Source organism: Ziziphus jujuba, chromosome 5 (assembly GCF_031755915.1).
Source record: "Ziziphus jujuba cultivar Dongzao chromosome 5, ASM3175591v1".
In the NCBI taxonomy this organism is placed as follows: domain Eukaryota; kingdom Viridiplantae; phylum Streptophyta; class Magnoliopsida; order Rosales; family Rhamnaceae; genus Ziziphus; species Ziziphus jujuba.
Window position 1 is genome coordinate 23845208 of NC_083383.1, and position 14097 is coordinate 23859304.

General features: G+C 31.9%; 1 protein-coding gene across 29 annotated transcripts in view; it reads right to left on the bottom strand.

Moving 5' to 3' along the window:
* The window catches only part of LOC112490010 (putative disease resistance protein RGA4), a 136114-nt gene that overhangs the window by 49736 nt on the left and 72281 nt on the right, over positions 1 to 14097 (bottom strand). The window lies entirely within an intron of this gene.

Below are 14097 nucleotides of genomic sequence, written 5' to 3' on the forward strand. Positions count from 1 at the left end.
ATATTATATACTAATTCCTTGCTTCCTTTATTTATTTATATATTTTTCCCGAGATAGCTTGTTAACAAATGCAGTAGAATCTTGCCTTGTGGGGCCAACTTTATTATATACTAGGGTAATGCAGGATCAAAGAAAGAAATTTATTCCCTCTAGAAATGGATGTTTATTCTCCTTATATTGTAGGGAATATTTCATCTATATCTTTGCATACATCTTCCGCACAATCAGACCAGAGAATTGATACTAATGCATAATTCTTTTATTATTAAAGGAGTATTTTATTACATTCTTATATAAACTTGTTTTCAGATAGAAAAAAACAAAACAAAAAATAAAAAATAAAAAAATAAACTTTTATAACAATAATAGAAGAAACCAAACATATGCATATATATTCAAGAAAATGAACCAATTTTACAAAACTTCGTATAATAAATTTGTATTTATACAAGTTTTCAAGTAAAAAACAATATGCAAAAAACTTATACATGGTGCATCTTCTTCACAAATTTCCTTAGAAACAAAGTATTTGACATGCTGGAATTCAGTATCAGAAAAAGCCAAGTTGAGATCTTCCTTTGGATCCTTCAATGTCCTTAATTTAATGGAATTCAGTATCAGTAATTTGATTGGAATTCAGTGTGAGTTCACATACTTCATGTCCTTCAATCCCAAAATATGAAGTTGTTGGAGAGAATCCCTAAAATCATAATACTAGTTCAACAAGATTAACAAGTGAAAAAACCAACTTGCAAATCTCAATTATATGTAGTCATTCACCTGCAATGCTTTTACATTAGGATGTGACTGCAACATCCAAGGATTTCTCGTATACATATACATATATAGATATATATATGCATATTAATATTATATATAATATATGAAATATAAATATAATCTGTTAAATATAGAATTAAACAGATATTAAATACATAATAATTATATACACATATTAACATACCTTGAATATATAATGTATATTAAATATATGGAAATAATATATAAACTAGATTATACTTATATTACAAGTAATAAGCGTATAATAGCGCCTCTTATTCAAACAGCATAATCAACTCCCTCAAACTTCAAATACCCCAATTCTAATATTTGCAGGTGTTGCTTCTCTTGTAACATTTGCAGTCTCCATTTTTGATCTGACATCTACATCATCAGGACTCAAATTATTAATCCTTTACTCTCCTCTTAAATGATCAAGGTTGTGCAGTTTGCCCGGCCCTACTATCATATGATTCATCTGATATGCATATAATGAATTTACATAAAGGAATCTGGTACTTTTCATATTTTTGATGCTCAAAAATTGATTTTATTTTATTTTATTTTATTTTTTATATAAATTATAAGTGTTTCTTGATCTAGGAACTCAGTACTAAAACATGATTTTGTTACAGATAGCTGATGAAAACAAAGAGTTGCATTTGGCAGAGTTTACTAAGAGTGAGTTCTTCACTGATCATATATGCATTCATATATCCTCTGTTTCCTTCCTCTGTTTCCTTCCTATTGTTGATGGTTATTTTATATAGGCATTAAGAAGTATTAGTTTCGAGTACATGATTGAAGGTAATATTTTTTCGCTTCACAAACAAATAGAATCCATAAATAAATTATCGGAATATGTAGCTCGGCTTAGAAGGGTGTGCAAAGGACATGGTTTTGTATGTCTAAACCATTTATTTTCCATATAAAATTCTCTGCTCCATATTTCTATTTCTCTACTTAACTGAGCTTCAAATTTGTTTCTTAACGCTTGTCTGGCACAACAATTTAAATCCTTTTATTTATGAATTGATAAACTGAGGTTTCAACAGGTGCTAGTAACCTAAATATTTTGGATAGGTTAACGGGGAATTTGAATATAGGCCAAGTCTATTAACATGATTTTATTTTTGGCTCTTTCTTATTCTATTTATCATTTCATTATATGTTTTGTTTACATACAATTTGGATCATGCAAAATTGTTTTTTCGACTACTGAGAGATTATTATGGTTCATTAATTGGGATTTGCATGAGGCCGTTAGGATACGGTATTGCCTCTTCCCTTTTTTTTTTAAAAATTTTTTTTTTTTTAAATACCTTTGACATTTTAAAATTATAATTAATTTGTATGAGTTGTGGATATGTATGATGTAGGAACAATAGCATAAACTTGGATACAGCCATTCTGAAGTGAGAAGTCATGAGGGGTGAGCGTTGTAACTGGGGATTATTTCCATTGGTCTATGACTGATCCATGCATGTAGTGGAGGTGATTTTAAAACTTCTTGATTACGTAGATTAAGTCTTGCTTAAATGCTTGTAGGATATGTGAGTAGACATATGTGACATCTGCAACTTAATCCGCTGTGTTTGATGCAAAATATGATAAAATCTACATGGCTGATGACAATGGTGGATGCTAGAACATAATGTTGATTAAGCTCTTGACCATTGTATGGTATTTTAGCATTTATGGAAACTCTACAGGCTAACTTATGTTCATCACTCCATTGTCTTATTTGCAACTTAATCTGCTGTGTTTGATGCAAAGTACAATAAAATCTACATGTTTGATGACCATGGTGGATGCTAGACTATGATGCTGATTAAGCTATTGACAACTTGTGTGATATTTTAGCATTTATGGAAACTCTGCGGGCTCACTTATATTCATCAATCAACTGTCTTATTTGCTTTAGGTTATTTTAGTTTAGTTATTTTCTAATTGTATATATTTGATGGAAATGATAATTAATGAATTGTTCTTTTCTTTTTTATTTTTTTCAAGGCTGACAGTAGAAGAGGACATTGGATTTTTCACAAGAAGATATTCTAAGCATTTTGGGGTTTTAAAAAAAAATATAAAAATGAGAGAACAAACTATTAGAAATTCATACAAACATTTTCTGATTAACTGTAGTAACTGACAATTGGCAGCAAGTAATATGACAGAAGACCAAAGAAGTTAAGTTGATTAGATGGAAGCTGCTGATGTGGAAACTGATGAAGTGAGCTGAGAAGTTGTAGCGCTTCGTAGAAGATGAGCTGGATTGAGCTTTAGAACTTGATTCTTCACCAACAAATCTATTGCAAATTTATACGAAAAACGAATCAACATACACAAATTATGAGTTTCAGAGCAGAATAGGCCTGCATCCTTTGTGAACTCAACCCAGGATGCTCTTAGCACTAGGAATTAAGCTTGATACAACATTTTTGCTCTTGGTCCAGATTTCTCTAAACTCTTAAACCAACCCAAAACTCCTTATACACCCTCTAACATGTTGCAAAGCACTAAGATCATATTGGGAGCAGGCAATACCTTTGAAATTTCAAGCCACACAGCAATGGAGATGCAGAACGAATTTACAGCAATTTTAATAGAATAAACAGAAAAATATAAGGGAATGCAAGAACACAAACATGGAAACAATGAAGCTAACATGTTGCAAAGCACTAACAAATTTATGATCATATTGGGAGCACGCAATGCCTTTGAAATTTGAAGCAACAAAGGAATGGAGATCGGTAACTTGATGATGGGAAAATGGAATCCAAGAGTAGACAATTACTTAGAAAAACCTGTTACAATTGAGACCAAAATAAGAGTAAGAGATGGAAATGGATTTAGTTTCCAAAAGAGATTTATGATATAAATACCTATAGAAACAAGGCAACTTTGTAAAAAGAAAGAACACAATTATAATTCGGGGACCATGTTCTTCTGATCACGTATATTTCATTCTCCAAGTTGTCAATCTAACAAAAAAAGCTCAAAGATTTTAAAATGGCAAAAAAAAAAAAAAAAACTGAAAACAATAAATTTTGATGTATTCATTGTTAAAGGAGATGATTTTCTTAATCTGATATGAAAAAGAATAGGAAGGAAGATATTATTGCTGCTTGATCCTTTTGCAAGCGTGTAAGACTTTCCATCAAATCTTGATCCCGGCAGATTAGATTGGTTTGAGTGCTTGATAAGCTGCTGAAACTTCAGGTTACTTCACCTCCTAAATTTTTTTCATTTTACATAATTTAGCAAAATGGGCTAGTCGTATATTGAATGGGACACATATGAACAATAGTATTGAAATATTGTATTGAGAAACATGAGGCATAACAGTCCAGAGAAATTTCAATTGAAACAGATTTAGTTCAGACCAGACAGTCTTATTGGAACAAAAAGAAACAGCACAGGAAAACTTACAAAACCGTACTTACTTCTATAGCTCAGTCCAACCTTCATGATGTCTGTCCTGCCATATTCTTCCCTGTTCCGATAGTGAATATCTTCAATCACATTCCAATGGTTAAGAAAACATTTTCGGAACACAACAGGTGTGTTGACATGGAATTTGATGTGGTACACATGACCACTAAAAGAAAGCATCTATCTTTGCTACTCACTTCCACCACTGAACACTGAAAAGTTTACAAGAATTGCACTCTGGCTATCTATAACACAACCTCCCCATCAAGCACCTTCAACTCCATTAGTAATCCTTTAAGCCAAATTGTTTCCTTGGCATCTTCAGTAGCTGCTATATACTCAGGGTCTGTTGTTGACAATGCCACAATTGGTTGTAATTCAGATATCCAACTTATGCAATTCCCACACAAAGTAAATGCATAAGATGAAATGGACCTTCTCTTGTCCCTATCTCCTGCATAATCCGAATCTAAATAGTCATTGAGCTCAACACTCTCTTGATTACCTCTATAGATCAATCCCTCATACAAAGTTTGCTTCATATATCTAAGCAACCATTTCATAGCCTCCCAATGAGCCTTACTTGGATTGGCCATATATTTGCTAAGAACACTAATAGCATACACAAGATCCGGCCATGTACAAATCATTGTATACATAACTGAACCAACATCATTGGAGTATGGAATTCTTACCATATCCTTTTTTTCTTGATCTATAGTAGGACACTGATCAGTAGAAAGTTTGAAATGTCCTCCAAGTGGACCATTTACCACCTTAGCATTATCCATGGCAAACCTTGAAATAACTTTCTGTAAGGCAGAAGTTTGCAGCAACTTCATCTCTGATTTTCTCCTATCTCTAGCAATTGATATTCCTAAAATCTTCTTTGCTGCCTTTAAATCCTTCATATCAAATTCAGATTTAAGCAACTCCTTAACTAATTGTATTACTTTTAGATTTGGATCAGCCACTAACATATCATCAATATATAAAAGAAGATAGACAGCTATATCACTCATAGTATCCTTAAAATAGAGGCAACTATCAAAACCACTTCTTATAAATCCAGCTTCTACCACAAAAGAATCAAATCTCTTGTACCATTGCCTTGGTGATTGTTTAACACCATATAATGACTTCTTAAGTAAGCACATAAGCTCTCCAACTTTTTTCTTAACTTCGAAGCCTTCGAGTTGCTCATATAGATGGTTTCTTCCAAACTTTCATGTAGAAAAGCTATCTTTACATAAAACTACTCCAATTCCCAATTAAACCGAGTTACTAAGGCCAAAATGGTTCTTATTGTGATACTTCACAACTGGAGAGAAAATTTCATTATAATCTATTCCCTCCACTTGTGTAAAACCCTTAGCCACAAGTTTGGCTTTAAACCTTATTGGTTCAGCACTTGTAATCCCTTCTTTGACCTTATAAATCCACTTGCAATCCATAATTTTCTGATCAGTAGGAGCTGGTACTAAGTCCCATGTAGTGATTTCATTTCTTCTTTCATAGTTTCAATCCACTGAGATGCTTGCTTGGACCTCACAGCCTCCATATAAGACCTTGGTTCATTGTCTAGCAAGTCTTGATATGCAACCAAAGCATAGGCTATATAATCTGCATAGCTATACTTTATGTTGGGTTTAATATGCCTTTTTGCTCGATCTCTAGTTAACAAATAGCCTGGCGAAGCTACTAGTTTCTGATTCGACCTTGGAGACTGCTGTACCATTTGCTCTTCAATTGTGTCTTCATCAGAAAATGATGTGGTTGGTGTCTTTGATCCAATTAATTCACTCTCTTCATTAGCTAGCTGCCTCTCTAACTCATCACCATCTTGGTTCTCCACCTCATTGGATAATTCAAGCTGCTTCTTATCCAATTTATGCTTAGATTGTGTACCTGCAGGGTTAGTAACTTTGCAAGGCATTGTATTTTCATCAAATATCACATCCCTAGTTATTATGACTTTAAAACCTGAATTTTCTCTAACCCACAATCTAAATCCCTTGACACCTTGAGCATAACCTGAGAAACACACTTCACACTTCTAGGTTCAAACTTTCCTTTAGATTGGTGTGCATAAGCAGTACAACCAAACACTCTAAGATTATTATAATTTGATTGCTTTCTAGACCAAACATATTCAGGGGATTTAAACTCTAAAACAATAAATGAAGACAAATTAACCAAGTGCATGCCAGTCATAACAGCTTCACCCCAAAATAATTTTGGTGATCCAGAAGACACAAGCATACATCTCACTTTACTAAGCAGTGTCCTATTCATCCTTTCAGCTACACCATTTTGCTATGGTGTGTGTTTTACTGTCCTATGCCTTAAAATACCATGGTTTTTCCAAAAAAATATCAAACTTATTATTACAAAATTCCAAACCATTCTTTAAACTTTGTAAAAGCTTTATCCTTGGATTTCAACAAATAAATCCACACTTTTCTAGAATGATCATCAATAATGGATAAAAAATATCTATTTTTACTTTGAGTTTGTACTTTGGTTGGGCCCCATAAATCAGCATGTACATAATCTAACACAAATTTAGCTTTACTTGTACTCAAGTTAAAACTCAACCTGTGTTGTTTTCCTAAAACATAATTTTCACAAAAATCAAGTTTGCTGATCATATTCTTGCCAAATACACCATGTTTATTCAAATAGTACAAGCCTTTTTCACTAATATGGCCCAATCTATTATGCCACAGATTTGTTTTATCCATAGATGACCCAACAGATGCATTATTAGAATTAATAACAGTTTTGCCAATTAAAACATACAAGCCATTTTTCTTAACACCTTTCATGGCAACATATGCACCTTTAGTAATTTTCATTACACCATTTTTAGTTTTGCATGAATAACCAAAATCATCAAGCATTCCAAGAGAAATCAGATTTCATTTTAAACTTGGTACATGTCTCATAAAAGAAAGAGTTTTCACAGTGCCATCATACAATTGTAACTGAATACCAATGCCAACAACCTGGTAGGACAGACTATTACCTAGAAGTACTTGACCACCATCACACTTAGTGTAGGATTGAAAGGAATCCAAGCTTGGACATATATGATATGAATAGCAAGAATCTAATACCCACTTAGAGCAATTTTGTTTAGAAGTTACAGCAAGAACCTCTGCAGGGTCTGAGTCAGTGGAGACTGTGACAAACTCTCCACTTTCTTGCCCTTTTTTTTTCATCTCTCTTTTTCTTAAAGCAACTCTAAGTGACCTTCTTTCTTACAATAGAAACACTTCTTATCTCTAGGCCTAGACTTAGACCTGTAATTGTCTCTAGATTTGTTTCTATGGTCATTGTGACCCCAACTTCTATTGACACTCCTGCCTCTTACATTGAGTCCTTCCCTTTTGTTTTCAAGTTTTAACTCTAAATCTCTAGACTTCAAGGCACTCACAACTATTTCTAAGGACAACTTATCCCTACCATATTTAATTGCATTCTTTACCTCTCTATACGTTTCTGGCAGTGAATTAAGTAATATCACAGCATTATGTTCATCACAGACAACCTTACAATTAGCAAGATCTAAAATCAATCTATTAAAAGCATCAAAATTGGTATCTAAGTCTTTAGGAACATCCATTTTGAAGCCAAAAAATTGTTCGAGCAATAAGATTCGGTTAGGGAGTGATTTTACCAGATAGAGTTGTTCCAATCTAGTCCACATTTAAGCTGTGGTTTGGATGTCATCCACCTTCCTTAAAACGCTATCTGAAAGATGCAAGATGATTGTGCTCATGACAATTTCATCCATCTCCATTTTCTTTTCTTCAGTAATTGACTCAGAGAAGGAATTGTCAATTGCTTTGCCCACCTTCATCTGTACCAAGACTGCCCTCATTTTCTTACGCCATAAAAGGAAATCACCTTTCATGTTGAAGACCTCCAATTCCAACTTGGCCGAAATTGTTGAGGATTGAAAAGAAAACCCAATTGCAGAATTAATTTGACCAAGAATCGAAAGTGAACCTAAATTGCAGAAAGACACGAATCAGAGAAATGTTCTCCAAGATTAAACCACAAGCTCTGATACCATTGTTGTAGAATTCTAGAACTATTTCTATAATTAAGAAATTGAACAAAAACACACAAATTTACTGAGGTTCGGTCAAAATCAACCTACTTCCTCGTTGCTCAGGTGTTGAGCTTTCTGTACTATGTAAATGTAGTGTTTACAAGTTGTTATAGACTTTCTAATGGAGGATTCACATAAGAATACCCAAATCAAGACCCAAGATCCAAATACACCCATTCACTCTTCCATCTCCATTGAGATCTCTGTCAAACCCACGTTGAGAATACAAAGAAACAAGATAGAATGGCTTCTAGAAACTCAAGGGACTCACTCACACAAAGCTTTCTCTTGGGTCTGCAACTTTTTTCCACTCTCTTTTTTTTCTATATTTGATATATGAGGAAGAAGAGCAAAATACATATATGTATTTCCAGAAACAAGAAAATTGTGCGTTCAATTAATCTCCAGCAGCTCCAACATGGCAAGCAACCTGTGAAATAACCTTTCTACCCTTTATTAACTGATGTGGCAGGAAGGTGATGCCGTTTTGGACCTGCAAAATTCCTCTTCTTTCTTCTCTGACCAACAACTTGTAAACACATATATAGCTGACCAGATTTGAGGATTATTTTACTCACACATGTCCACCAATTTGGAGAGAGATTGGAATGATGATGATGGCGACAATGATGCTGTCACTACACGAAAATTGATATCTAGCGATACTCACTCAGCGATGCTACAAAACAAACGCATTTGAAAAAACAAAACCTTGACTCTAAGGTTAACGCATCGGTAAAAATTCAATAAATATACGACGCATCCCAAAACAGTCGATGTCAAACGATCGCTAAAAGCAACAACACGCAACACATCTGTTAAGAGTCGCTGAATATGAGGCTGAACAGAGTCGCCTTTAATACTATCCGTATATTTTATTTGAATTGTATTGTTTAAATGCTAGACTTATGAAAAATTATTAACCATCCACTTATCTATGTTTACATAATAACAAAATTTAATTATACGAGGTTGTTGTTCAATTATATAATTTTTCATGTACAGTTTATTATTGCAAATCTGTTAAATAGTATTTTTTTTTTTTGAAATATATTGGTAACAGGTGACGCACAAAAATCATTTTGAGTTGCCTGTTCCCCTTTTATTTTTTATTTTTTAAATCAATTTGATTTTCTTTAAAACTTCAAATAACCAGTAAAAATATTTAAGCAACATAACTGAGTTGGTTTTTTTTTTTAAAAAAAAAATTATAGGTAACAGGCGTCGCCTGTTCTTTTTTTTTTTTTTTTTTGGGTTCTTTTAATCAATCTAATGTTATTTCAACTTTAAATAACCAATGAAAATATTTGAGCAACATAACTGAGCTGTTTTTTTTTTTTTTTTTTTTTAAAGATATTGGTAATAGACAACACACAAGCTTCATTGTACATCGCTTTTTTTTTTTTTTTTCTTTTTCCTTTTAATCAATCTAATTTTATTTCAACTTCAAATAACCAGTAAAAATATTTAACCAACATAATTGAACTTTTTTTTTTTTTTAAGATTTTGGTAATAGGTGACACACAATGAAGTTTATGCGTTGCCTGTTCTTATTTATTTATTTTTTTTGGTTCTTTTTATCAATCTAATTTTATTTCAACTACAAATAACAAATGAAAATATTAGAGCAAAATAACTGAGCTAGATTTTTTTTTTTTAGATTTTGGTAACAGGTGATGCACAATGAAGATTGTGCATCATCTGTTCTTTTTTTTTTTTTTTTTTGGGTTCTTTTAGTCAATCTAATTTTATTTCAACTACAAATAACCAGTGAAAATATTAGAGCAATATAACTGAACTGATTTTTTTTCTTTTTTTTTTAAGATTTTGGTAATAGGCGACGTACAATGAGGTAATAGGCGATGCACATTGTGCGTCTTCAGTTAGTAATAGGTGACGCACATTGTGCGTCTCCAATTAGTAATAAGTTACCAATATCTTAAAAAAAAGAAAAAAAAAAGAGCTCAGTTATATTGCTCTAATATTTTCACTGGTTGCTTGTAGTTGAAATAAAATTAGATTGATAAAAAGAACTAAAAAAAAAAAAAAAGGAGAACAGGTGACGCACAAACTTTATTTTGCGTCGCCTATTACCAAAATCTTTATAAAAAAAAAAAAAAAGCTCATTTATGTTGCTCTAATATTTTCATGCGTTATTTGTAGTTAAATAAAATTAGATTTATTAAAAAAAAAAAAAAAGAGAATAGGTGATGCATAAAGAAGACTGTGGGTTGCCTGTTACCTATATTTAAAATAAAAAAAAACTAGCTCAGTTATGTTGCTTATATATTTTCACTAGTGATTTGAAATTGAAATAAAATCAAATTGATTAAAGGAAAAAAGAAAAAAGAAAAGAAAAAGACGACACACAATGAAGCCTGTGCGTCACCTGTTACCAATATCTTTAAAAAAAAAAAAAAAAACCTAGCTTAGTTATATTATTCTAATATTTTCACTGGTTATTTGAAGTTAAAATAACATTAGATTGATTAAAAGAACAAAAAAAAAAAAAAAAAGAGAGAACAGGCGACACATAAAGAAGACTGTGCGTCGCCTGTTACATATATTGAAAAATAAAAATAAAAAAGCTTAGTTATGTTACTTAAATATTTTCACTAGTTATTTGAAGCTGAAATAAAATTAAATTGATTAAAAAAAAAAAAAAAAGAGAACAGGCGACCCATAATGATGCCTATGCGTCGCCTGTTACCAATATCTTAAAAAAAATAAAAAAATCAGCTTACTTATGTTGCTCAAATATTTTTACTGGTTATTTGTAGTTGACATAAAATTAGATTGATTAAAAGAACCCAAAAAAAAAAAAAAAAGACAACGTATAATGAAGCCTGTGCATTGCTTGTTACCAATATCCTAAATATTGGTAATAAAAAAAACTAGCTCAATTATGTTGCTTAAATATTTTCACTAGTTATTTGAAATTGAAATAAAATTAGATTATTTAAAAAAATATATATATATAATAGGCGACGCGTAGTAATATCTGTGCGTCGCCTGTTACCAATATTTAAAAAAAAAAAAAAACAGCTTTGTTATGTTGCTTAAATATTTTCACTGTTTTTTTTAAATTGAAAGAAAATCAGATTGGTTAAAACAAATATATATATATATATATATATATGTATATATATGAGAACAGGCGACATGTAATGAAAGGTCTATGTCGCTTGTTCATTTTATCTTTAAAAAAAAAAAAAAAAAATCAGCTTAGGTATATTGCTTACATATTTTCACTGGTTATTTAAAGTTGAAAGAAACCAGATTGATTTTAAAAAATAAAAAATAAAAGGCAATAGGCAATGCATAATGAAGCATCTGCATCGCCTGTTCATATGATAAAAAAGAAAAAAATACCAGCTTAGTTATGTTGCTTAAATATTTTCACTGGTTATTTGAAATCGTAGGAAAATCAAATTGATTAAAAAAAATATATATAGGGGACTCAGAATGAAACTAATGCGTTGGCTATTCCCTTTAGAATGGGTCGTCTTAAATATCTGGCGACCCATGTATCATTTAAAGCGTCGCTTGTTATTTCAAAATAAAACATAAAAATTCAATCTATTATAAATTATAAATTCAAATAAATTATCATTGATACCCAAAAACCTGAAAGTTCATCTCGTTGGACATACTTACTTCGAGCAATTAGACTATAAGTCTTTGTTCCATTAGATCAATTTACAATTGGTATACCTTATCTCAAATTAGGTCATGAGAGATGTATTTTTGTGTTTCGTGTATACACATATATGTGAATAATTGAAAAAAGCATTGATAAAATTGTTTTATGTTTTTAGATCAATGGAATTGATGTTCATTGGAATGCTACGTGAAAATATTTATAGATGAAATTTAAAAAACTAATTAAATTTTAAAAATAAATTTTAAATACTAGGGTATAAGGCGACTCTTTTAAATGCAACCGCGTCGTCTGTTCTTAAAATTTTGAAGACATAACCGGAACATTTATGAGAGTTGCATATTTTAAAAGGAAATGCAAATTTTAAACTCAAATAAACTACAAAATCCTATTTAAAGGGTGAAAAAACATAAATAAAATAATAGGTGACGCTATCTGAAGACAATGCATCATCGTTTCCTCTAGTTTATTAAAGAAAAAAAAATATAATTTAAGAGACTTGCAAGTTTAAGCAGAAAATAAACCTTACTTCGAAAAAAAAAAATTTAAAGAATTTTTTTTTAAAAAAAAGGTGACTCTAAAAATGTTACTGTGTCGCCTGATCCGTTGTCACGTCTAACCTTTAGCGACACAATTTATTTAAATGGGTCACCTGTTTTGCCATTTTCTGAAATTTTTTTGTGCATATTAAAATTTTACGCTGGCGTTTGAATACTATTTCTTTGCACAAAATAGATGTTAGTACACTATCTAATAGATATTAGAATTGGAAGCAATCTCAGAGAGACTTGAAGAGTGGGATATTTCGGGTTTAAGTTTCCATTTGCCTGTGTTGCTATCTGGAAGCTGGATTTCTTTGTGTTGCCCTCATGGTTAGCTTGGCTTCTTCTTTCTTCGACTCCATGGTTTCGATGAGTTTCTTTTTTCTTTAGGATTGGCGGTAACATGTGGTGGGTTGGGTTATTTTTTATTTATTTACTTTTTCATTTTAACCGGTGGTACGAACCTAGGAGGACCTGCTCCTAAACCTGTATTATATTAGCCCGGATCTCAATTAAGTTCAAGTTCTAATGGAATGGACCTCAACCCCTAACCAACCTGTGGTTAGAAACCTTAGTATAATGTAGACGCCACAATAGGGGATGGAAAACCTATTGATAAGTCAAGCTAAAACAACCAATTCTCTGACGGTGTTTTAGGTGTTCTCAAAGAACAAAGAGATAATTAATCTCACAAGTATTTTCTCAATCAAATCAAAGTTGTTTTCTTATTGAAAAATAAGCCTTTAAATAGGCTACAAAGCCATGAAATAAAACCCTATAACATAAAGAAAACCGGCCACCACACATAAAGAAACCTAATTGGCCGAAACTATACTTCCTTTCCTAATCGAAGTTTGATTAATTAATTCCTTTATATTAAATTAGGAATTAATTAATTTACAATGGAAAGAATAAAATAAAAACCTTCCTAAAGTTATTTGTCCAGAAAATAAATAAATAAAAGCCAAAAAGTAATGGTAGTTTCCTAAAAGAAAAAGTAAAAACAAATTAGGAAACTAAAAATGCTAGCCTTTTGATCAAGTTGACTTTGATCAATCTTTGACCTCTTTGAGCTTCAAATCAGCTTCTAGATGTTTTTTAGGATGCCAAATAAGCTGAATATGAAGTCCCACACGTTGCCCATGCTTGGAAAAATAAGAAAAGGCTAATACAGTAAAATACAGTAAAGCCAGCAAGCAATACAGCAAATTCGGCCAAATTGTTGATGCTGTCCGTACAAGCCCTTTTTGATTGCATTTGAGGCTGTTTTAACTTGATTCCATGACCTCTTAGGCATATGTATTGAACCCATAAAGCATTGGAACCATTTCATGCTTCCCGGACTCCAAAAATGTACCAAAATCGTCACCCGGGCCTATTTTGGCTTCTATTGCTTGTATGGGTAAAACAGGCCTTGGTTCTTTAGATATGGCCAACCCCTCTTGACTATGACTTGTTCCTTGTATAAAGACAGCAAGATTGTCCTTGAACTTCTTGGCTAGGGCTCTAATGATCGGTCTCACCTTCATCCGTAACGGATCGGTACCCCAGCGGGTTGT